Source organism: Macaca fascicularis, chromosome X, assembly GCF_037993035.2.
Source record: "Macaca fascicularis isolate 582-1 chromosome X, T2T-MFA8v1.1".
Classification (NCBI taxonomy): Eukaryota; Metazoa; Chordata; class Mammalia; order Primates; family Cercopithecidae; genus Macaca; species Macaca fascicularis.
Window position 1 is genome coordinate 10,760,914 of NC_088395.1, and position 26,181 is coordinate 10,787,094.

Consider the following 26,181-nt stretch of genomic DNA (forward strand, 5'->3'; position numbering starts at 1 on the left):
GTTATTCACGGCTCAAGACTCTTTAGTTAACAGGTAAGAAATCCTGCCAGCACTTTGTCCTTCCCTTCAAGGCAGCTTGTTCACTTTTGGCCCCAAGTGTGTCTAGAAATGTTGTCTGTGTACCAGGGCCTGGAATGGGGTCCTCATGACTCTGCCCAGTGCCCTATCCTACTGTGGTTGAACCAGTATCTAAGATGTAAGACAAAGTTCTCTTTACTCTTCACTCTCCTCCCCTTAAGCAAAAGGAGGGGACACTTTCATTGCTGCAAGCTTCACTGCCTGGGGTTTGAGGAAAAGTGATATAAGCAATCCTTTAGCTACCCCAGCTGGTATCTCCCTAGGTCATGTGCCACCCTAGTCCTCCAGCTCTGAGCCCAGCCCAGCACTAAGAGTTGCCTAGGAATTGCAAGCCTTGTGCCCTAGACTGCTATCAAGTTTACCTAGGACCCCAGAGCACTTTGGTCTGATGTGGCAAGACTTGCCGAGAAACTTGAGTTCAGACCAATGGAATGGGAAATTCCCCTCTGGCTAGGTCTAGTCCAAATGCTCTCTCCATGCACAGGCAATGACTGAGCCCAACATGGCTTTGCTCTCTGCTATGACAAGGCAGCAATGAGTTCAACGTAAAGTGCCCCAGTCACTGTGCTTTCCCTCCCCCAAGTGCACAGACTCTCTGCACTGCACAGCCACTGGCAGAAGATGGGAGAGTGGTGGCATTGGTGATCCAAGACTGTCTCTCTGACCCTCTTCAATGCCTCTTTCAATGATATGAAGTTAAAACCAGGTACTGTGATTGCCCACTTGATTTTTTGGTTCTTGCAATGGTTCTTTTCTGTGTGCAGATAGTTGTTAAAATTTGATGTTTCTGGTGGGGTACAAACCATGTAGACTACGATTCTGCCATCTTGCTCCACCCCCTCTGAGTTCTCATTACCCATTATTGGCCTTTTCAAGTTTTAGATTTTTTCATGGTTCAATGTTGCTAGGTTGTATGTGTCTAGGAATTTATCCAGTTCTCCTAGGTTTTTCAATTTATTTACATATACTTGCTCATAGCAACCTCTAATGATCCTTTAAATTTCTGTGGGATAAATTGTAATGTCTCCTTTTTCATCTCTGATTGTATTTCTTTGGGTATTTTTTTTTTTTTTTTTTTTTTTTTTTTTTTTTTGAGACAGAGTCTGGCTCTGCCGCCCAGGCTGGAGTGCAGTGGCCGGATCTCAGCTCACTGCAAGCTCCGCCTCCCGGGTTCACGCCATTCTCCTGCCTCAGCCTCCCACAGTAGTTGGGACTACAGGCGCCCGCCACCGCGCCCGGCTAGTTTTTTGTATTTTTTAGCAGAGACGGGGTTTCACAGTGTTAGCCAGGATGGTCTTGATCTCCTGACCTCGTGATCCGCCCGTCTCGGCCTCCCAAAGTGCTGGGATTACAGGCTTGAGCCACCGCGCCCGGCCTTCTTTGGGTATTATCCATTTTTTTCTTAGTCTGGCTAAAGGTTTGTCAATTTTGTTTATCTTTACAAAAAAACAACTTTTTTTTCTGTTGATCTTTTGCATTGTTACTTCATTTCAATTTCAGTTATCCCTGCTCTGCTCTTTATTATTTCCTTTTCTTCTACTAATTTTGGGCTTGGTTTGCACTGCTTTTCCCACTCTTCCCAATCTCTCCCTGTGGCTGCCACTGCCCCAGGCCTGTGGCAAATATTGCCTGACTACTGCCCATGTTCATTCAAGGTCCAAGAGCCCTTCAGTCAGTTTGTGGTGAATGCTGCTAGACCTGGAACTCTCCCTTCAGGGCAGTGGGCTCACCTCTGGCCCAGGACAGATCTAGAAATGCCATCCAAAAGCCAAGGCCTGGAATTGGTGACTCCAAGAGCTCCCACTGTGTCCAAGCTTGTACCTAGGCTGCAAAACAAAGTCTCCTTTACTATTCTCTCTCCTTTTCTCAAAAAGAAGGAGTCCCTCTCCGTAGTCAACTGAGCTGGTAATGTGCCTGGTTACATCTAAAGCCAGTACTTCTCTGAGTCCCACCCAAAGCTGATGACAAGTACTGCCTGGGTACTGCTGATGATTATTTGAGGCCCAATGACTCTTTAGTCAGCAGGTGATTAATCCTACCTGGACTGGGTCCTTCTCTTCAAGGCACAGGGTGTATCTGGAAGTGTTGTCTTGAAGTTAGGTCCTGGAATGAGGGCTTCAGGACTCTGCCTGGTGCCCTATCCTACTGTGGCTGAGCTGGTATCCAACTTGCAAGATAAAGTCCTCTGTACTCTTCCCTCTCCTCTCTTCAAGTAGAAGGAAGGAATGTCTTCCAGATTTGCAAGCTGCACTGCCTGGGTTTGGGGATGAGGTGGTGCAAGCACTCCCTTGGCCACCCCAACTGGTGTCTCACTAAGCCATGTGTCCCCCTCCAAGGCCACTGGCTCTGAGCCCAGCACACCACCAGGGCTTGCCCAGGAATTGACTTCCTGTGACCTAGACTGCCTTTCAAGTTTATTTAAAACCCCAGAGCACTTTAGCCTTCAATGGTGAGGCTTGCCACAACTAAGGTCCCAACTGCTGAGATGGGTAGTTCCCTTCTGGCTAGGGCTGGTCTAAATGCTCAATCCATGAGCCACTGTGGTAGGGCAGCACAGAATTCCAATGCAAAGTCCCATGATCACTGTGTTCTTCCTCCCCCAAGTGTCCAGATTCTCTTTCCATACCACGCAGTTGCTGCTGAGGGACGCAGGAGGAGTGGTGCTAGCAATTCAAGACTATCTCTCCTACCCTTTTCAGTGCCTCTTTCAGTGATTTGAAGTTAAAACTAGGTACTGTGATCACTCACCTGATTTTTGGTTCTCATGAAGGTGCATTTTTTTGTGTGAATAGTTGTTCAATTTTGTGTTCCTACAGGGAGGACAATCAGTGGAGGCTTCTATTCAGCCATCTTGCTCTGCTTCCTCTTTTATGTGTCTTTTTATTTGGAATCCTACACTGCCTCAGGGCAAAAAAAATACACTAGATAGACTAAGACAAATGAATGGATATTCAAGCAGCTATACATATAAACTTAAGTTTATATTTCTGGTAGTATACATTTATGCCCTGTAAATAAAACATTTTGATAAATTATATTTCTCTTGATTTATATAAAAATGCAAATAAATATGATGCATTTATAACTGCAGCATCATCAACTATATTTCTGACTGAAGATGACTTTGAGTTTAAGTAGGTATCAGTGAGAACCAAATCCAATGCATACAATTTTACACATCTGATGATTAGAAACATTGTCCATAGATAGGCTTCTGGCTACATACATTTCAAATCTTGCTTTTCTTCCACTATTTGCATACTTTGCTGACAAGTAACATGGGGCACACTCATGTCACAGTACAATCTCTGGTCTTGTGCTTTGAGTCACAACACAGGGTGGCTCAGCACAGTGGACAGTATTCCTGGAAGCCTTTCCTATACCAGAGCAACTAGTCATAACATACATAGAAGGGACTGGTAATCAATAAGCATATTCCACCAACGAATTGTGCGGGTGTCAAAGTGCATGTTTCTGCTGGGAATTTTAAATCTGTATCTTTCACCTATGAGTAAAGATAATTGAAAGTTATCTTATATCCCCAACTTAACTTTCCCTTAGTTAGATCCCCCAAAAGTCTACAGCTGCTCAAACATCTCTCATTTTGAAGGGAAGTGTGATGGAGGGGCTTTTGAAAGGGGAAGGGACAACAGTCTTAGCCAACTGTGGTTAAATTATCTCACTTTTTCAAGTTTTACAGAAAAAAAATATGAAGACGTCCCCAGGGCTCCTCTCAGCATTCTGGAAGGAACTCATCCAGTAGTGGATCCTCAGGCTTAAGCTTCATCAGCTTCAGGGTGTTCCTACTTCTACATATGGGTTTTCTTTATTTCCTTATAAAAACTTTATATTATGGAAATTTTCAAACATATACAGAAGTCATGATGATATATAATAACTCACCATATACTTATCACTCAGTTTCAACAACTATCATCTCAGGGCCCTTCCTATTTCCTCCATGGCCCTGTCCACTGTTCCCTTCCTTCCCCACACCACAATTATTTTGAAAACAAACCCTACACTTACATTTCACCTACAATTTTTTCTGTACATACATGTTTAGGTTTATATTTCTTATATGGGGTTTTATGCCAAATCTATCATTGGCCATAATTAAAATGAATGTTTTGACTTTTACAAGAATTATATTTATTTCTACTATTTTCATAATAGGAACCAAATCGATTCAAGACTACTCACTTTTAACATTTACAATAAAGATGAGTGCTCACTTTGACAGCACATATACAATAAAGATGAGATTTCATTTGAACTGACAATGACCTTTTATTTCACAATAGAGCTGTGAATAAACTTCTGTTCCATGAACTCCCATTTGTCTTATTTGTATAGCTAATAATAGTCATTAATCAATCATCACACATATATACATACAAATCACAGAGAAAGACACATGTAATTTTTCTTCATGTATCTCACTTCTCTAGCCTAAACTGAACTAGAGTCTTCAATTATGGGTAAAAGTCTGTAAATAAGGCATTAGAGAAAGAAACAAGAAAAATACAAAAAAGTCATCTAACCTATTAATACTTAAAGGAACTTAGGCCACACCCCATTCCACACATGTGCAGATTTTTATATCACAGTTTGTTTGTTATTATATCACCATCATTATATGTCATGTCATTTTCATATATCATAAAGGATGCATAAAATAAAAATATTTTGAAACCTAATTACTAGCATTTTAGTCAAAGTTGAGAGAAGGAATTTAAGTTGGCACCTTTAGTTCAAGGAGAAATTTATATGATTTCACTATTCTCACTAGTAAAATAAAGCCCGTTGGGATACACTGCCTTAGGGAATTTTCCTTTAGAGCCACAAAGGCTCCAACACGAGAAAAAAATAGTATTTTAATATGTTAGAGAGCACTGGTATGTGCCTTGGCTCAGGAATTGCTCTGATATTGAAGAGTTGTGATAAATTCCTTCGTAATTTGAGAGTATACCCTAGGCTTGAATCCAAGAATTCTGGGGTAAACAAGACAAGCATGGTCCCGACCTTCTCAGAACTTATGATCTACTGAAACAGACCACTATGCGAGGAAGCACAATAAAATGTGGTACTTACTACAGCAGAATAATTATAGGGGCTTCGGTAGTGCAGAGTAAAGGAGATGAATCAGGGGTGACCTGGGAAGTGATTAAGGTGATGAAGCTGAGACTCAGGGTATTATTGTTGAGATTTCATTTTATTGAAAGGATAACTCTGTGCAGAGGGGAGGAGAGATGGGGGGAGTCAATGTCAAGACAGGGAGAACAGGTAGAAGACCACTGCCATGAGTATGGGCAAGGGAAGGTGGCACCCTACACCAGGGCAGAGGCAAGGAAAATGGGAAGAAGTGGACAGATTCAAGAGTCACTTCAGAGTTAACATCCACAAAGTTTACTGATGGATTAGTAGGAGTGGGAAGAAAACAGGGAATACTGGATATGTGTCCTAGAAGCGAAAGTGGCAATTTTTGTTGTGTGAAGTTGGACAAGCAGTTAAGTTATTTGACTTGCAGATTCCTATTTCAGTTGATTCCCCAGAGACAGACAAACATCTCAAAGTAGAGCTTAGCATTGCACTTCATGAAATTTTGAAGGATGTGTGCAAGTGGTGTAATTACTGTTATAATTTAATGGGACTGCTAGGAAGCAAGCATGCCTTTGTGTGTTCAAAATGCTAATTGAATTATCTCTGACTTTAGTTTATATTCCTTAAGTACAAACTCTTAAGTCAGGCCAAAGGGATCACAGCTATGTTGTACCATGCTTAACTACCTTTTTTATAAGCAAGGATTTTTATTCCAAAAATAAACAGAGGCATACAGACATAAACCCATGAAGTATGTGGGTTAGTACTTTAAAGAACTATGTATTTGCACAAGGACCAAGAGAGCTTTCTTAAAAGGGACCAGGTCCTGGGAATTCTCTCTAAAAATGATTTATTTCTGTCAACATTCTTCTTCAATTTAAACATACACATTCACATATATTTAAATTGCTCCAGACATTTGAGTTTAAAGTTTTACTCCTGATTACTGAGTAAATACCTTTAGCAAATAGGCAATAAATTAAGTGAAGGCAGCTTTTCTCTTTGAATATACCTTCCTCATACAAATCTCCATCTAAACACCTAAAGATTATTTGATAATATTTATTTCAAGATATTTCTTATATTTATATATGTATTGTATATATATATAACATATATGTGTGTGTGTATATATATAACATATATATATTACAAACGATGGAAATGTCTAAGATTTGCTGTTTTTTTTCTCGCAGAAGAGTTTTACTCAGCTTTCTGACAATGTAGATTTCAAACTTTATAGATATATTTATAGAATCATTTTCAACAAACATTTGTTAAACATCTACTCTATATGGGTGGATATGCTAGTGTATGTCAATGTGTATCATCACCGTAATAAGTCAATTGTCAAAAAAATCAGACAACTTAACTGACAAATAATAATATTAAACAACCTCATGGCCACAAATGGAAACAGACTTAGGTGAACACGTTCTACCTTTCTAGTTTATTTAGAGGACAACTAAGAACAAAAATAATCATTTAGAAAGATTGTTCCCTAGTGAATCATAGCAAGAATAGTCCCTTCTACAGCCCTGACAATACATTTTCCATAGAATTCTGATAGTCATCTTCAACAAAAAGATATTGTACATGGCCAGTGGCACAAGTCAAGTTATTTCACATCCCAAGTTGTTACTGAGTGCCCAGAATATTAACATTATTTATATTTTCTGTAAAATAATCTTTAGTTTCCAGTAGGAGGTAACTTTGCATTAAATGATGTAACAGCACTTTGGAATATATATCCTATTAGTGTGTATCATATTAGTACATTATCCCTAATACAAAAATCTCATCTGTTAGTTTAATGGGAAGCTTTACTTTCTCCTCACTTATAACTTACAGAAAGACATGTTGAACAAGTTAGTTATGTCAATACATGTCTGTTAAGCTGTATTGCAAAAGGACTGGAAGAATTTCTTAAAATGCTCTGCTTACACTGCTGCTGCGTTAACATCGCTGACCCTATTAAAAACACACATGGACAGCTCTGTATTGGTAATATTTTGTATGATTTAAATGACAAGGTACCATAAAAGGGAGCCAAAATAGGTGTTTTGATGTTTCAGAAGCAATTCCCCGGAGCAGAGTGAGAGTGATTGTTAATTTGAAAGTGATGGACCTTTAAACCTGGGTTGGGAGATCATCATCATCCATAATAGAGTGAATTTTTTTGTGTAGCTGTTCTTCAAACCTTGAGGTACCAAGGAATCTTGCTGGTGTGAAGACTGGTTCATAAAAGCAGAAATCGCCCTGAGATGTGGTGAACTTGACCTTGTGACTTGACCTTTCAGTCAAGCGGCCCACCATACAACAAACAGCTGTCCCAATAACACAGCCCTTTGGCTCTCCCTTTACTACTCAATGAAATGTCATAGAGAGAACTTCTTATCTAGTTCTAAGTTTTGTTCCTCGGTTCCTGTTCCATCCCTGCCTTTACTCAGCTTCAAACATTTGGTCTCCACTTTCTGTCTTCTGCTTCCAGTCCCACACCTACACTTTGGGCAGATTTGGACACTTGGATTTTTGGCACCTTAACTTAGATGTGGTTTGAACTCACTCTGGTACCCATGAATCTGGCTACACCTCCACTAAAACTCTGGTCTCCAGGAGTTCTCTGCCTGACTAGTGTATCCACCAGACTCAACCCTGCCCAGCATGAGCCAGCTGTGACTCTGCTCCAAATCACCCTCACTTAGAGGCTCCTCTCTTTGGAACTTCACTGGTCACATAACATGAGGAAGAAAGCATATTGTATTGCAAAGCAGTTCTTAAAGACTTGCCCAGAAGCATATTGCATTGCAAATCAGTTCTTAAAGACTTGCCCAGAAGTGATACATTTCCAGTCACAATTAATTGGCCAATGCATCACATAAGCATGCTTCATATCAGTAGGCACAAAAGATCCCACCCAAAGACAGGGGAACCAAAGATATTGCTGAATGATATTAACTTCTACTGTTACCAGAAAGGCATCCTGATCTAGACCCCAAGAGAGGGTTCTTGGATCTTGTGCAAGAAAGCATTGGGGTGAATCCATAGAGTAAAGTGAAAGCAAGTTTATCAGAGAAATAAAGAAACAAAAGAATGCTTACTTCTTAGGCAGAGCAGCCCTGAGGGTTGCTGGTTGGCTATTTTTATGTTTTTTTCTTGATTGTATGCTAAACAAGGGGTGGATTATTCATGCGGTTTCCAGGAAAGGGTTGGGGAATTCCTGGAACCAAGAGTTCCTCGCCTTTTTAGACTATGTAAGGTAACTTCCAAGCATTGCTATGGCATTTGTGAACTGTCATGGTGCTGGTAGGAGTGTCTTGTAGCATGTTAATGCAATATAATTAACATATAATGAGCAGTGAGGACGACCAGAGGCCACTTTCATTGCCATCTTGGTTTTGGTGGGTTTTGGCTGGCTTCTTTACTGTATCCTGTTTTATCAGCAGGGTCTTTGTGACCTGTATCCAGTGACACCAGTCCTGCCAACCTCCTAACTCGTCCTGTGACTAAGAATGCCTAAGGTCCTGAGAATGCAGCCCAGTGGGTCTCAGCCTTATTTTACCCAGCACCTATTCAAGATGGAGCCACTCTGGTTTGAACGCCTCTGACACTACCACAGGCACCAATTTTTAAGCCAAAATTTTCCAACCTTTTGTTCATGGAACTGAAATAGACCACAGTATTGGTTGCTTAGATCTGTTAACTCTCATCAAAACCCAAAGAAAGCTTTAACTTAATGTTTAATTAGGACATAAGAGGGATTGACTGAGAAGAAATAAATTCTTCTTAGAAAAACTTCTCCTCCTGGAACAACAGTCATTTGTAGCAATATATTAATAATGACAGCTAACGTTACATTTATCAGGCATTTGCTATGTACCAAGTATACTTTTAAGCACTTTATATATATTAACTCATTTAATCATCCAGCAATCCCATGATGTAAGTACCCTTTTGATTCTTGTTTTATAAACAAGGAAACTAAGTCACAGTGATGTTTAGTAATGTGCTCAGGGTCAACAGCTATCATGGTTTACTGGTTGCTAATTTAAACATTAAATTATCAGCATAAATGTACAATGTGGTTGGTTCTTCTGATAACTCCAGGGTTTCTACACTGGGTCATTGTGAACATCTTGGCTTGTTATCTTTAAAGCAATGTCTTTCTCCAGGCTTCAGTAGACAACATTTCTGGCACATTTCAAGAAGGAATGAACTGGTAATGGAAGGGTAAAAATGTGCAGGACTTCCACTTCTGGCTAGAATGTAGAAAGTCACAAGAGAGCATCATTCTCACCCTAACCACCAAAACAAGCCTGATAAGCTACAAAATCAAAATTTTATAAAATTCACCAGAGAGTGGAGGAGGCAAAGAAACATAAATGAACATGGTTCCAGAAAACAGTAAGCCTCTCATAGGTGAGAAGACGGCCCTAATTGTTCTCAATCTGAACAAAATGATGGGTGGAGAAGAAATCCACCCTGGAAGAGAACAAGGAGAAACTAGGCAAAATTTTAATGAAAGTTTAATGGTCATATGTGGTCTGGTGTGACAGATGAGAATGCTAAGGCACTCAGCCACAGGGTCTGCCCTGACCCATCAAATCATTCCCACAGGTTGTCACCAAATGCTCAGAGTTTTGTGCCAAAGGCTGTGTGTTGGACTGTTTTTGCATTGCTATAAAGAAATACCTGAGACTGAATAATTTGTAAGAAAAAGGGGTTTAATTGGCTCATGGTTCTGCAGGCTATACAGGAAACATAATGGCATCTGCTTCCGGGGTGGTCTCAGGAAGTTTACAATCATGGCAGAAGGCAAAGGGGGAGCAGGCACATCACATGGCCAGAGTAGAAGCAAAAGTGTGATGAGAGAGATGCCACACACTTGTAAACAACCAGATCTCACAAGAAGTCACTCACTATTGTGAGGACAGTACCAAGAGGATGGTGATAAATCATTCATGAGCAATCCGCCCCCATGATCCAATCACCTCCCACCAGGCCCCATCTCCAACATTGGAGATTACAATTCAACATGTGATTTGATTGGGGACAACATCCAAACTATATCAAGCTGGGATAGGTAGAAAAAAGATATACCTGTGAGATGAATGAGGCCTTTCCTAAGTGCAAGGCAGCCACGTCCAAAAACAGAACTGAAAACTCCAGAAAGCACATCTGAGGCACTCTGGGCTCTGAGGTACTCAATGCATGGGTAAGTTGAGAGAAACCTATCTGTGATACTCCCACAAGTCAACAACAGAAAGACAACCCAATAAAAATGGGCAAAAGAGTTACTCAAAGAGATACCTCACAAAAGAAGATTGTATGAAAGACAAGTAAGTACACAAAATAGTGGCCAATATCTTTAGTTACCAGATAAATGCAAATTAAACCAAAATGTAAAACAGACAACATCAAATATTGGTGAGAATAGGAAGCAACTAGAACTCTTGTGCATTTCTATTTACAGTGTAGGCTGGGCACAGTGGCTCATGCCTATAATCCTAGCACTTTGGGAGGCTGAGGCAGGAGGAACTCTTGAGCCTAGGAGTTCAAGGCTGCAGTTCCAGGGCAACAGAGTGAGATCCTTCTCTAAAAAAATAATTTTAAAAACCCACTAATTAAAAACGTTAAAATTCTAGTCAGAGTATGAAATAGTACAACCAATCTGAAGGAGTGTTTGGCAATTTCTAATAGTTAAACATACATCTGCCCTAAGGCCCAGCAATTCCACTCCTAGGCAATTACTGTAGCTGAATGAAAATGCATGTTCATGAAAATACTTATTTACTAATATCAAAATAGTCATGCATAATAGCTCACAACTGGAGATTACCTACATGCTCACCGATGTGTAAGTGGATAAAACTATGTTCATACAATTGAATACTATTCAGCAATAAAAAATATAAGTTACTCATACACCCCCAAAGATGGATGTTACTCAGAAACATTATGCTGAGTGAAAGAAGTCAAACAGAAGAGTACATATGTATGAATCCATTTATATGAAGCTCTAGAACCACCAAAATAATATATGATGATAGAAATTAAAACAGTAATTGAAGTGACCCGAAAGGGGCCAAGAGACACTTCTGGCGTGGTAGAAATGTTATTTGGTTTCGGATGGTTAGTACATACAGTTCTCAAAACTTAACGGAAACAAAGTTTTGTGCAATTTATTGCAGCATAATTATACCTCAGTTTTTAACTGTACATGGTCAAATATTGTTATTTCAGAATATTGAGAATGAGTCAGCTCCAAATTCAGTCCATGATACAAGAGTTAAAAGCCAGGTCCTGCAAGCCACCCAAGGTCAATATTTTTAAAATCATACTACTTTTCTTATTCATAGTATTTAATGGATAGCTACAGACAAGACAGGGCTTGCTATAAAAAGGGCACAATCCCATACTTGATGAGTGATCTTTTCCTTTTATCTGTCTCTAGCCAGTGTTATCTCATGTTGATTCACCCAAAACCTGCTGATGTGTCACTGCTATAATCTCTCAGTGTCAGCCTATAATTGTTTAGGGTCAGCCTTTAATTCACTGGGGATTCCCACTCTAATCATGCAGAGCTTATCGATTGTATGGCTGGTGAGAGCTCTACCATTAACTGCTGGACTGTTTCATTATTGCCACTTCTGATCTCAAGTTCTCTATACAAGTCTGTGTAGACATTTTCCTGTGAGAGTCCTTTGAAGTACTCCAAACTGAATATAGGTGACTGTAAGTGAGAAAAGGAGCACCTCCTAGTCTTAACACTGCCTAAAATAGCACTTCTCACACTTTAATGTGCATACAAATCACCAAGGAATCTTGTTAAAATTAAGATCCTGATTCAGTAGGTCTGGAGTGGAGCCCAAGGTTGTGCATTTCTAACAAGCTCACAGGTAATGGGGCAATGCTGTTCCATGGGTCACATTTTGAGTTGTGAGGACCAAGTATTCTTTTCTCTATGGTTATGTTCTCTGTTTCTAGAAATTGCCTCTCTCCATGTGTAGATTTGCAATTCAGGCTTTGATATTCAACAGCTTCAGGTTCAAACGTGCAAGTGAGGGTTCCAGCAGTGGACAGAGGATAGCTTTTGGGTTTCAAAATAAACATTTGGACAGGCATTCTAGTTTTTGTGTATTCACTCAAAATCAATTCATCTCCCCCAATGGGTTCCCATCATCAATCTGGAGGATTTTCATTGACCAGCAGCTCCTGCAGGACAGGTAGCAGATCTTTCAGAATCATCTAAGACCAGAGCAGTGGGCCACATGCAGGAGCCTCGCCGACACTTCAGCTCCTGCTTCAGTAGGATAGCCAGGGAAGGAGGAATGTAGGTCAGGGAGTCCCTCTCTGGGATGGGCCAGAGCCTGCTTCAATAATCAGGTCGGGGAAAAGGGCTTCTTTTCCTGGTGGTTCTGCTGGGTGCAACATTGCTCCTCAGGCAAACATAAAGGAAAACAGATTTTGCCCCAAAGTGACGTTTGGGCAATAGCATTACAAGAGATGGTAAGATTACAGTGACAGTATTATATCTGATATCCCATAGGGACATATTTTGAAAGTCTTAAATCTTTAAATAAATATTTAAGATGACAAAAATGTTGCAAAAATGCAAGAGTTCCAGACTGTATTTTTTAAAAATGTACTTGAATCATTGAATCTAAGCAATTCAGAATATTCATAAATCCCCCAACCATTTTCTTAAGGATTTAATTTATCATTTAGAATGAAACTTTATATTTAAAACAGGAAATATCAGTGCTTAATGTGGTGTGATATACACATGAGTTATTTCAATTGATCAGGTTTATTGTTAATTGGGTCAGTGGCATTAATCCTCAGGCATGCAAATACACAAACAACTAAAACTCATAGGCATATAAATGATGGCAAAAGAAGAACTCTTCAAATTGTTCATACTTTTGCTAATTTAACAAGATGGACTAGTCATGGTATGATGATTAGGAGTTGCAAACTTTACATAGCCTGCTCAAAATGTAAAAATAAATTCTAAGTGAAGGCAGCCAGGTAAGTGCTTCCATTAAGGTACAGGGATCCATCCATTCACAGAGATCTGGAGATTTGTTAGGAAATAGGGACTTCAAGGTGCTCAGCTGGGATACCAAGTACTCAGCAAGACAGTTACATAAACATGAACCAATAGTCAACTATTTATTTTATTTTCACTACTTGTCATCCCTTCTAGAAGTCTTCCTTTGCCATCCTAGGGCATTTTACGATAGTGGTTCAAGGCACTACTCAACATTTGACTGGGATTAGTCCAATATGTTGGTGGTGATCATAAAATGCATGTTCTCAGGCAAGGCAAATTTTCCTAACATGGGTTTAGCTAAAGAATCAGAACTTTTCTCCACACTCAAAATGAACAGTAATAAAATCTGAAAGTCATCAGATATCTCAGGATAAGCAGAGATAAATTATTATAGAAAAGCACTGGGTTCTTTTGTAATATAGTATCATTACCATCATCTCTGTCATTATCACCATTATTGCTACCATCATATACTATTGATAGTACAATAAATGGGAGAAGACTTATTAAAAATAATTTCGGTAATAACTATTAAATCTTTATAATTCATATACCATTTGAGTCAGCATTTTCTCTCCAAAATATCTATCCTGAAGAAATACACATGCAAAAAAAGCATGGAAAAGCTTAATATTATAAAATGTCAATCCTTGCCAATAAAAGTCCAGTGAAAGTCCAAATAGGATTTATTTTGAGCAAATTGGCAAATGAACTCTAAAATTTACATAGAAATATTGTTTAAAACAAGGAAAAACTGCAAACACCCTAAGTAATTTCGAAGACAAATTCATTTAACAAATGTTTATCAAGTGTCTAGTATGTGCCAAGTATTGCTTTAGCCAAAGGGATAATTAAATAAAACTTTGGTATGCAGCTATGATAGAGCACTAGGCTGAATATAATAAGAAAATAATTATATAGAAAAGAAAAGAAAGGAAAATAATTTATATAGAAAAAAAGAAAATAATATAAAAGTACACTTAATAGATGTGAAAAAACATGCAAGACATGTTGTAAAGTTAAAAAATCATAGTGCAATATATGCAAAAATGCTATTTTTTAAAAAAATTATCTTGATCTGAGCATGTAAATATATACATGCACAGAAAATAACTAGTAAAACATGTTATTAACAGGAGATGGATGATTACTTCTGGAGAGAAAAGTGGAATTGAGTGAGTCACGGAAAGTTTTATGTAATATTTGGACTTTTACCAGAACAATATACTTATCATATGTACACCTGAAATATATCAGGCTACCTAAAAAGCACTGATAAAACATTCCTTGGGACAATCTAGCCTAGAATAAACTGCACTTAATACAATGTTTTCAAATTCATATCATTGCTAGTCATTTTTCTAGGAGTTTAAATTCTGTAGGCTGATTGTAGACAAAGTTTATTTATTTATTTAATTATCTAGTGGTGGAGGGGGGTCACTGAAAAGTAACTATAATTTTTTAAAGACTTATTTTTGAGTAGTTCTAGGTTCACAGCAAAATTAAGAGGAAGATACAGAGATTATCCATATATCCCTGCAAAATGTATTTTTATTGGAAGAAAAGGCGGGCAGGCAGATAGGTATGACAGAGAACAAACTCGGATGATGTTTACCATCAGTCAAACTTGGATTCTCATCTTTATTATGGTGCCTGGTAAACATGTGTACCCTCAGAATGTACGCTTTTAGTAGAAAATAATGGGACGCCTAACAAAATATGACTTAAACAACAGAGATTTGTTAACTCACACAACCAAAAATCGAGAAACAGAACAGTGCTAGGCAGGGCAATCTCAACCACTCTCCCTTGACTTCTTCGTAGTTGAAAGGTGGCTGCTGCGGTTTCAAACAAATACTGCATCTTCACAAGACAGCAGTCCAATGTAAGAAGGAATAAGGATTTTTATTTATGCAAGTCTTTACTTCATCAGAGAGAATACATTTTCCCAACAGCATCCACAAATTTCCCCTTACATTTAGTTGGCCAGAACCAGGCCACATGGCCACGTTCAAATCAATCACTGGAAAAGAGAAGGAATACCATGTTTGACTTAAACCCAATCATATTCCATACCCTGGGGCTGGGCCCTCTTTCCTGATCACAGAACTATGTGATACCTGCAGTAAATCTGGATTCCTCTCTTAACAAAAGAAGAAAAAAAAGAAATCACCATTGAACACCCAAACAATCAAATTTGCTACAATAAGTAATTAAAGATTCAGTTTGTTCATCTGTAAATTGGGCCAAATGACCTATTCTCATAATTGCTTGAAACACTAACTGAAATTGCATATGTAAAGCACTTGGCTTATACTAGCTGTTTGATGAATGCCAGTTTTCTCCTTCCACCTCCTTCATCAATAATTCTAACATTATTTCAACAAGGAGCAATTATTACAACGGGAGGGGGAAGATTAAAGGAGATCAGAATTGGGATTCTCTACACCCAAACAGAAAGATGATCCTGGAGCAGTGGTTCTCAAACTTGAGTGTAGACCCCAACACCTGGTGAACCTGTTAAATCACAGATTCCTGGGCCCCACCCCCAGTAGGTCTAGGGTGGACTCTGAGAATCTGCATTTCTAACAAGCTCCCAGGTGATGCTAATGATGTTGTTCAGGACAACTCTTCACAAAGCCACTGCCCCGTAGTGAGGCATGAGCCATGGGCATGAATGTTGGCATCAGTTGTTCTCTGAATCCCCATCAGCGAACTCAGGGCCAACCCCAGCCAAGGACACTGGGGAGCAGAGCTGTGAAATGTATGGCATTTCTGAATAGTTTCAGATTATTTCCTGGCTGCAGAACTTCAGACTGAAAGACTTTATTTGGGGATAGGCCCCTTCAGGTAAGTTTGAAAGGAGAAGAGGAAGGCCACCTACCAACACAAGCCAGCTACGCAGTCGCTCACCTGCTAACTTCCCAACAAAGGGAGAACAAAATAACAAATACTCAAATTCTAAATGCCTTTAAGGGTTTATAAGTATTTCAAACAAATTACCCTTCCTCCTTTTATGCCTGAAAAAAACATTTAAGCAGAGACCCCAAGATTTTAGGGCTCTTTTGCTTCTTTGCCAAAGGACAGTTCTCCTTGATTGGGCTCCGTCACAAAATCCAAGAGTGGAGCCCCAGACAAACTGGCTAGACGAGCCTGCTGTCAATTGCTTTGCCAACAATGGACCAAAGAAGTGGATTAGCAAAAAAATTTTTTCTGTAATTCGATGCAACAGATTTTTCAAAACAATATTTTAATTTGCATACCAAGCCAAATTCCCTCTCAGAGGAGAGATAGAATGCATTCCATTGTGTAAGACAATACTCATTCATTCCCACTCAATGATGTCAGTGCTCAGCAAGCAATGCTCTTTCTGCAATTCTGTTTCTTGCCTTTAAGTTTCTATTATAAAATTTTAACCACTTCAGAATCATGCAAGATGTTGCAAATCTTTCTGTTATCGTTTTTGCAAAACCAAAAGAGACAAGGCTGTCACCAACTGCCTCACGCACAATTATTTAATCATTTTTTCCTCTTGGTATGAATAGGATTTCTGAAATCCATCTTTACCTCCTCCCAGGACTTTCTTCTCATAGGAATACTGATTTGGATAGTTTACTTTTGCCAGCTTTTAATGTTCAGGGAGCAGTCTCATTGTTTGCTGAAATGATAGGAGGCATTTCAGGGTTGTAAGGCTGAACCCTGGTAGGAATTTTGAGGTTAATGGGAAACACACTGGGCATTTTCTTAGTTAGGGGAAATACTCTGGCACAGGGAAGATTAAGGACAAACTGCATTCTAACACATAAATGATATAAAATGGCGTGAAGTAGCATAGCATGGCAGGGAGATTTTGGCAAGAGCTTGTTTACAGGATTACATGAAAAACATACCAAGTTAAAAAAACACAATGTTCGTTCTCTCTCTCTCTCTCTCTCTCTCTCTCTCTCTCCGTACAAACTTACCTGCCTGCCCTTGTTTTTTTTTTTGTTTTGTTTTGTTTTGTTTTTGAGTTTTATTTAAGACTCAGGGAATACATGTGCAGGTTTTTTACCTGGGTATATTGCGTGATGCTGAGGCTCAGGGTACAAATGATTCTGTCACCCCAGATACTAAGCCTAGTACCTGATATGGTTTGGTTCTTCATCCCCACCCAAATCTCACCTTGAATTGTAGTCCCCATAATCTCCATGTGTCAAGGGCAAGACCAGCTAGAGTTAACTGAATCATGGGGGTGGTTTCCCTATGCTTTTCTCATGATAATTAGTGAGTCTCACAACATCTGATGGTTTTATAGGTGCCTGGCATTTCCCCTGCTTGCACTTATTCTCTCTCCTGCCGCCCTGTGAAGAGGTACCTTCCACCATGATTGTAAGTTTCCTAAGGCTTCCCCAGCCATTCAGAACTGTGAGTCAATTAAACTCTTTCCTGTGTAAATTACCCAGTCTGGGGTATTTCTTCATAGCAGTGCCAGAACGGATTAATACAGTACCCAGTAGTTAGTTTTTCAACCCTTTCCCCATTCCCTCCCTCCCCTCTCTAGTAATTCCCAGTTTGTATTGCTGCCATCTCTATGTCCATGGATACCCCATGTTCAACTCCCACTTATAAGTGAGAACATGTGATATTTAGTTTTCTGCTCCTGCATTAATTTGCTTAGGATAAACTGTCTACCTATTTCATATCTCAAAATTTTAATATTAAAGAAAAAATTGAATTTCTGTTTGAACTCCAACTGTGTGCTACTTCTTTTAATTGTGAAAAGCTTGAAAAATATAGCACAGTGAAAAAAAGAAAATAATACAGCATCAACCAGCCAAAATTAGCAATTGCTCACACCTATTCAATAAAACTTAGCTATTTTTAAAATAAAAAAGAGCAGTATAATTTTTAAAAACCCTTGATTTTTTTGTGCCCCATTTGCCTTTTCATTATTTAACTTGTTGGGTACTCTTCCAATACACAGGTTTTTAATTTTCTTTCATATACATCTTAATTCCATAATATATCCCAAAACAATACATAATATAGTCTTGTATGTTTTCTAGTATCTACATAAATGCTATTTCAAATAGTATTTATGATACTGAAAGTTGATTTTTTTCATTCAGTGTTATACTTTTGAGTCTATTTTCTTTGATACATACAAATCTAGGTTATTTTTAATGATGGCATAACATTCCATTCTATGATTATACTACAGTTTATCTCTTAATGAGCTAATGAAACCTTCAGCTGCTTTCCATTTTTCACCATTACAAACAGTTCTGCAATGAACAGTATTGTCCATGTTTCCTAGGCACTAGGGGAAGAGGTTTTCTTGGGACTATATTAAGGACAGAACTGCTTGGTCAGAACATCTGCACATTTTCGACTGTGCTAGATATTATCAAAATGCTCTCCAGAGAGGTGATAGCAATTGGTATTCCAACTGGCAGCACTGAAAGTTTCTGTTTTCCCTAATTCTTGTCAAAACTCTAACTATATCATTCTTAAATTATTCCATTCACCCAAGGGTCCCTGGTAAACAACCAAGGTGAGTTTTCTACCCACACCTGGGATGACACTGCACCAAGTGTCTCTTCCTCTCCTCTGCACCCCCAGCATAGAAACAGAGTGTCTCTTTTGAGTAGAGAACTGCTTTCCCACACACTGGGGTTATTAGTCATGAAGCTATGAAGGAGCTTCTTTCTAGGTACAGTGATTGATCCGAGGGTTGGCATCAGAACATGGCCAACCAGACTTTCTCTTTTGGGGTTAATATGTACAATGGGAGAGAAAATATCTCCCTTCTTTAAAGAACTTTAGGAGTGAGGACCAAGTTGTTTTTGCTCACCTACGGATGAAGCCATGGAGAGGAAAAAAGAATCAAGATTATAGAAATTCCACCCCTTGGTACATGTCCAATTGAATTGAAAACAGAAACTCAAACAGTTATTTGTACACCAATGTCCATTTCAGCATTATTCACAGTGCCAAAATATGGAAACAACCCAAATATCTATCTACCAATGGATGAATAAACAAAACGTGGTATAGACATATAATGAAATATTATTCCACCACAAAAATAAATAAAGTACTGATTCATGCTTCAACATGGATGAACCTTAAAAACATTATGCTAAGTGAAATAAGCCATACTCAAAAGGACAAATATTGTATAATTCCACTTATATGAAATACCTAGAAAAAGCAAATGCATAATGACAGAAAGTACATTAGAGGTTACCAGTGGCTTGGGGAGGGGGGAATTGGGAAGTTAATGCTTAATGGGTATGAAGTTTCTATTTCATATGATGGAAAAGATTTGGAAACAAATAGTCATGATGGTTTCATAACATTGCTAATGTAATTAATGCCATTGGATTATACACTTAAAAATTATTAAAATAGCATTTCATGTTTTATATATATATTTTTTATCACAATAAAACATTTTAAAAGGCACAAGATTACTGAAAATTTAAAAAGGAAAAAAGATTAAATGGATAGATAGATATACAGACAAACAGAAAGACACATATGTATATCTCCTTACCACATCATTTGACTCCCTGGATCATACCATGCCTGAAGTCTGCACTAATTCTTTTCACTTTTAGTTACAAAACACAATACATTCTACTTTTTAATCTATTTTGAATTGGCTGGCACTAGAAACTTAAATAATTCTAGATCCTATTTTTTAGGCATAATAGTGTACAGTTAGGAAGAACAAAGATACATCTTGAAATCTGTTTAGGTTCTAAAAATTTTATTTAAACCCCTGATATTAGCAGAAAATCAACCAAATCTTATTCTAGTCATGTACGTGTGTGTGTGTGTGTGTGTGCGTGTGTGTGTGTGTGTGTGTTAGCAGAAGCTGGTAATAGCTTGGATAAACATGATTTCATAAGTTCATTTAGCTGCTTGTTACAGGTCTAGCCCAACCATAGTTTTTCCAGATACATTTCTCCTTTGGTTAATGTGCGAAAAAGAATTAAGTGACAAACTGAAGGGGATAAAGAAGAGAGTCCACAAGGATGAGAAGATGAACAGTAAAAGTGATTATTTTATTCTGCTACCAAACAGAAAATGAAATGATCCAAAATTCTAAGGCAAAAATCTCATATTTTAAGCATTTATAGTGACCTGGAGAGTGGGTGCTCCCTTTCCAAAAGTCATCATCTCTTTTAGAAGATACCAGGAGTCTCCTCCTTTTTTACAAAGGCAACTAATCATTATTCTCCTGATGTCACTTGTCCTTTATAGTAAAGAAATTGACAAGGCCTCAGTGGAAAAAAAGAAGAAGGGGCAAGGAAAGGAAGGAAGGGAAGAAGAGAACATCTCCTTGACTTTTATTTTCCTTTAGTTTGACATTTCTGTCTTCACATAAGTTTAGCAACAGACAACATAAATATAGATAGAACAAAATAATTAAGGATTCACAAAACTAGATAGATAATTTTTGCATTGAATGAATTATTGAAAACAAAAACAATTATACTTTGAATCTAACAGTTTCTTCTTTTCAGAAATTACACATATAGCAACTGGCAGACTGGCTTGTAATCTTGGTCATGATATGATAGAATGAAGCAAAAAATAAAATAAATTTGCAAAGAGTTAAGCTGTAGCCTTAAAAGTATTATTTATTGTAGAATTTCCTTAAGGACTTAAATATGAGTGGTGAACAACAAAGTTGTAAGACAGCCCCAAATAATTGAGTGTTATAAAAATCGCAGAAATGCAACAGTCTTCAGAACAGGCAAGAAAGAGAGAATGGATTTGTGTGTATGGAGTAGGGAGAGAGAAGCAAATTGGCAGACGCTAGTGACTCCAATAGGCAAAATCTGATAGTTAATAATAGGTTAGATTGCTTTTATAAGTGTTTCCACAATGGCCAAGTTTCAGAAATGTAAATTCAAAAGGAAATTCGGTAAAATACAATAAAAACGAATTATTTGTTCACATGAAAAGAAAAATGCAAACAGAAGGAATACTGCAACATTACGAAAGTTGAAACATTATTTTTCCCATGAATTTCTTTCTTTTTTTCTTTCCTTTCTCTTTTTTCTTTTTCTTTTTTTTTTTTTTTTTTTTTTTTTTTTTTTTTTTTTTTTGGCTCTGAAATAGCTCCACAAGGACTGAAAGAAGCAGGAGGAAAAAGGAAGCAGGGGATCTCATTGAAAAACAAACAGAGTTTCCAAAATTCATTTATGCTTTTCTTCATCCAGTTTAGTCCTTTTTCCATCTCTTTAAATGCTTGCATGGGTGCTTTTTCTGCCTGGTATTCATAAGCAAGACATTTTGAAATATATAGCTTCATACCAATAACAGGGTGGGGTGGGACACCACACAAAGGAGCTTGCCTTCCAAATATAAGCACAAGGAACTGCCTCTTGAAATCTGTAACATTTCCAACTCTGGGCAGGCACAGCTGGCTTCATGTGTCAGTGCTAGGTAAGATCTTCCAAAAGGAAGCAACATGAATGGACTACAATGTATAGTCCATATCTTTTTATAACACAATTGAAAATATTAGCTAATTTTCCACTTCTGACATTGCGTGGGTTTTCAGTATGCTTTACTTTCATGGTAGCTCAGTTGAATGAATAATGCCATAGTTAGAGGGAAAAATTATTCAGCAGAAAGGAGGGACAAGTAGGGGATAGGAGGGATAACTGACATGGAAAGTCATTTGATATTCCCAGTTAAGCTTCAGAATTGGGGTTTTGAGAATAATTCCAAACAAAATCCAGACATTGGTTTGGAAAGTGTTTCTTTAATCTGTGTTCTACTTCTGTGGCATTCCAATGAATGATATCCCCAAATTATAAAGGCTTTCTTCAAACCAAATTTCCTGTGAATTGGCAATAATCAAAGTTTAATTGGAGACAATGTGATTAATGTTGAGAAGGATATATTTGCTCTGAAACTTCTGGAGGAAAACCTATTCTGGTTTGGTAAAATAAAATATGAACCATAGTCATAAATGATTCATCCTACAAGGCAGTTCTATGATACATTTGAGGGCTCATTTAAATACTGACATTTTCCCTTGTAATATTAGGCTATAATAATTAAATGTGTTTCAGGGAGTTGGATTCTTTATCTAACATCCATTTTAATTCAAAGTCACAGTCTTAATTTCCTTTGCACAGCTCTGAATTGAGGTAGGAGGTGGGACTTGACTCCGGAGGTGGGGCTCTCAGACCCCAGATGAAATTGAGGACTAGCTAAAACAGGGACGAGTGGAAGCAGCTTTCCACAAGACACGCCCACAGTGTACCACATCAGCTTACCATTGCCATGTCAACACCCAGTTGTTACTACCCCTTTCCATGGCAATAACCCAATGACCTGGAAGTTACCACCCCCTTTCTAGAAATTTCTGCATAATCTGCCCCTAATTTTGCATATAATTAAAAGTGGGTATAAATATGACTACAGAACTGCCTCCAAGGTGCTACTCTGGGCACACTGCCTATGGGATGGCCCTGCTCTGCAAGAAGCAGTACCTCTGCTGCTGCTGTACGTTACAGCTTCAATAAAAGTTACTGTCTAACACAACTGGTTCACCCTTGAATTCTTTCCTGGACATAGCCAAGAACCCTCCTAGGCTAAGCCCCAATTTGGGGGCTCACCTATCCTGCATCATCACCTCATTTTCTCCTCATTTAAGCAGATAGGTTACTGCTTCTATTCATTGGCTCACTATTTACAAGCAGAGAGCTATGAAATTGTTGCATATGTACATCAATGAGTATCATTTGTGAAATAGGCACTCTAGCTTCTTTGTGTATTACCTAATTTAATCCTCAAGGCAGTGTTTTCATCTTCATTTCAGAGAGAAAAACACAAGTTTCTGAGGTATTGAAAAACTTGACTGAGGCTAGATTCAAACCCAGAACTGATACCACCACAGTTTGCACTGCATGCAATTTTCACTGTGCTATGCTATCTCCAGCTGAAAGGAGTTGGCAATACCATCATAAAGGGGACTATGTGAAACTACCAACTAAATGTTCATTGAGGATGAATAGAACAAGCTATATCAGATTAAAGATTTTTCTCTAAAATATTACCTGCAAGAGCTTTAAAAAATATTCTAGAACTATAACCACCCCCTTATCCTAAATCACTAATATTAGTTATCTACATGTAAACTATTGGAGGTTTACTTTTTAATATCCTAATTAAGTGCTTATTAGTATTTTTAGAAATATAGCATTTACTACTTAATAAAATTAATAAAAATTGAAAGTATAAACAAACTTTAAGTTTTCAATAAAATACTTATATTGGACCTGAAAAATATTTCCTACAAGAAATCAAACACAGTCTCCTTGTCATCCTTGTGCCTGTTTTCCTCTTTACTTCTGAGAAGATCTGATAATTTATCATAGGGCAATATTGAGAAAGAGAGGAGGAGAAGCAGTTGTGTTTAACCTGAGAATAAATCAGCACACTCCTGCCACCACTGTCCAGCAGCCCTGCTGGTGTCCAGGAGAGGTGCTGGGAATATTTCAGTAGCACTGCCTAATGTGGTGAAATTGTGTCTCCAACTCATAAATGCTGAATTAGCTACCTCATCTCTCTTTCTGGTATTTCACAGGGGAGAAAAGTGAAAACAAGGAGTCCTTAGATCAGACCTGGGAATAAAAGAGGAGGACTTGTTCACCAACTTAAGAATCTGAAAAAAAGTATATTTCTTTTTATTGAATAGGGAGATATAAATATATTTATAAATAAACATTTTTATGTGATTGAAATATTAACTATCACCAGACTACAATGTGGTATCTTTTTAGCAGACAGTAACACATATTTGAAACAAGGTTCTCAAATGCCATTGTGATTTTCATGATTCTAATAATGAAGTTCTGTTCTATCTTGTATGTTTACCCAAATGATAGCCCCAGAAGATAATTTGTAACAACATATAGAGCTTATGGTATGCAAATTAAAGTGGAATAATATTCAAGCACCTTTTCTACGTAAGTCCAAATCCATGCCTCCATATTTTCTTGTGTATGATTGAAATGATCTTATTAGATCTTAAGAACATAAAATAAGGTAAAGTGTGATCATCATAGGAAGCATATAATATTAAGGTATATAGATTTTAAAATAATATTCTGAGTCCTTCCAAATCCCACAATTTTGTTAACAGTCTGGCATACATTTTTCTACCTCTCTCTACATCTTCTCGGGCCCATTGTACCATGTACCTACATTAAAAAAAAAAACAAAAACTTTTTAAAAACTTTAAAAAAAATAGGACTCTATTACTCCACAGTTTGCTTCTATCATTTACCAAAAAATCTTTGATATATTTCTGATTAATACATAAAATGATTATATTTTAATGGTTACCTAATGCTTTGCAGTATGAATATACAATAATTTATTAAAATGTTCACAGTTTTATAGGCACTTTGGCTATTTCTAGTAATAAACTTCCATGAACCATAATTTCTAGTAATTTCTTCCACAAACAATGCTACAATAAACATCCCTTGCTCTATATATACAGCTATTTGTAATTTTATTTCTGTAGAAATGTCTCCAAATTAGGAGTATTGGGTAAAGTATATGTCCTTTTTAAAATTAATAGATACTGCCAAAAATCAATAGCTATTTATGTTTGGCTTAATGTGGATACAAATGTTCACATATAGAAATATTTACAGATATGTGCATATACATGGCTTACTTTGCAAACATATATTTCCTAGCTCTGCCAGATGAAAGCGCCTACTAGTAAAAATCCAATTTAGCACCCAGATCTTCGTTTCTAATGTCATTCTCAAATAAAAGAAACCAGGGAGTTTTGGAGAGATGGCTAAGCCTAAAGCTGGTGCAGGAAACACACAAAATGAGCCTGGCACATCTTGTAGTGCTAGAAGTAAAGAAGTGCCAAACAAACAAACAATCACAATCATGAGACTATGCCAAAGGGACACAGGAGCCAAGTCAAGAAGCTCCAAATGGCCACAGCTAGGACAATTTGAGCAACAAAATAAATAAAGTAGCATTGGAGTACAATGTTATTTTGTACAATGGAGTACAAAATAAATATCCATGAGTCCAAACTGTTATGAATAAATAACTGAATAAAATCCAAACAGTATTGGATTATAACCAAAAGTATAAAATAAATATCCATGAGTCCATACTGATATAAATAAATAATTGAATAAATAAATACATGGGAGAACAGACAAATCTTACATGCAGAAGATTTCCAAATAATTCACGTAGATCTTCTGTCCCTGGGGGGTAGAAGATAATTTCCCGTTCCTTAAATATGATCTATGCTTAGTGACTTCCTTCCAAAGAAAGTAGTATGGAAAGGGCCAAAAGACAGAATAACTTAGCAGTGGAGAAACCTGACAAACACTACTCAGCCAGGTGATCAAGCTGAATATCCACACTGCAAAGTCACATTGGTAGTATGTGCCACTGATATAACGTGATGAGAAGGGTATGTCAATTCCGTGGTCTTTCTCCCAATAACCCACAGCCCCAGCTAATTATGAGAAACATCCAGATGAATCCGAAAAGAGGGAAATTCTAGAAAATACCTGTCAAGGTCATCAAAAATAAGAGAAGTCTGAAAAACCATCACAGCCAAGAGGAGGCCAAAGAGACATGATAACTAAATACAATGGGGTATCTTGGATGAGATCTTGGGTCATCAAAAGGACATTAGGTAAAGATTAAAGAAACATAATAAACAATGGGTTTTAGTTTTAATGTTTCAATATTGATTTGTTACTTTTGAAAATAATACCATGCTAATGTCAGATGTCAATATTAGGGGAAACTGGGTGCAGAGTATATGGAAACTCTCTCTGTACCATCTTTGTAACCTTTCTGTAAATGTAAAAATATTATAAAATAATAGTTTTATTATTTTAAATAACAGTAGTTTTAAAAACACCAATTAAAGTGGAAAT

At 37.7% G+C, this 26,181-nt stretch overlaps 1 long non-coding RNA gene across 1 annotated transcript in view; it reads right to left on the minus strand.

Moving 5' to 3' along the window:
• Nucleotides 1-7,191: 7,191 nt before the first annotated feature.
• Nucleotides 7,192-26,181, minus strand: part of LOC141409463 (uncharacterized) — a 70,057-nt gene continuing 51,067 nt past the window's right edge. Inside the window, exon 3 of the long non-coding RNA XR_012430354.1 lies at nucleotides 7,192-7,680. This is a non-coding gene — a long non-coding RNA (uncharacterized lncRNA). The remainder of the gene's footprint in view (nucleotides 7,681-26,181) is intronic.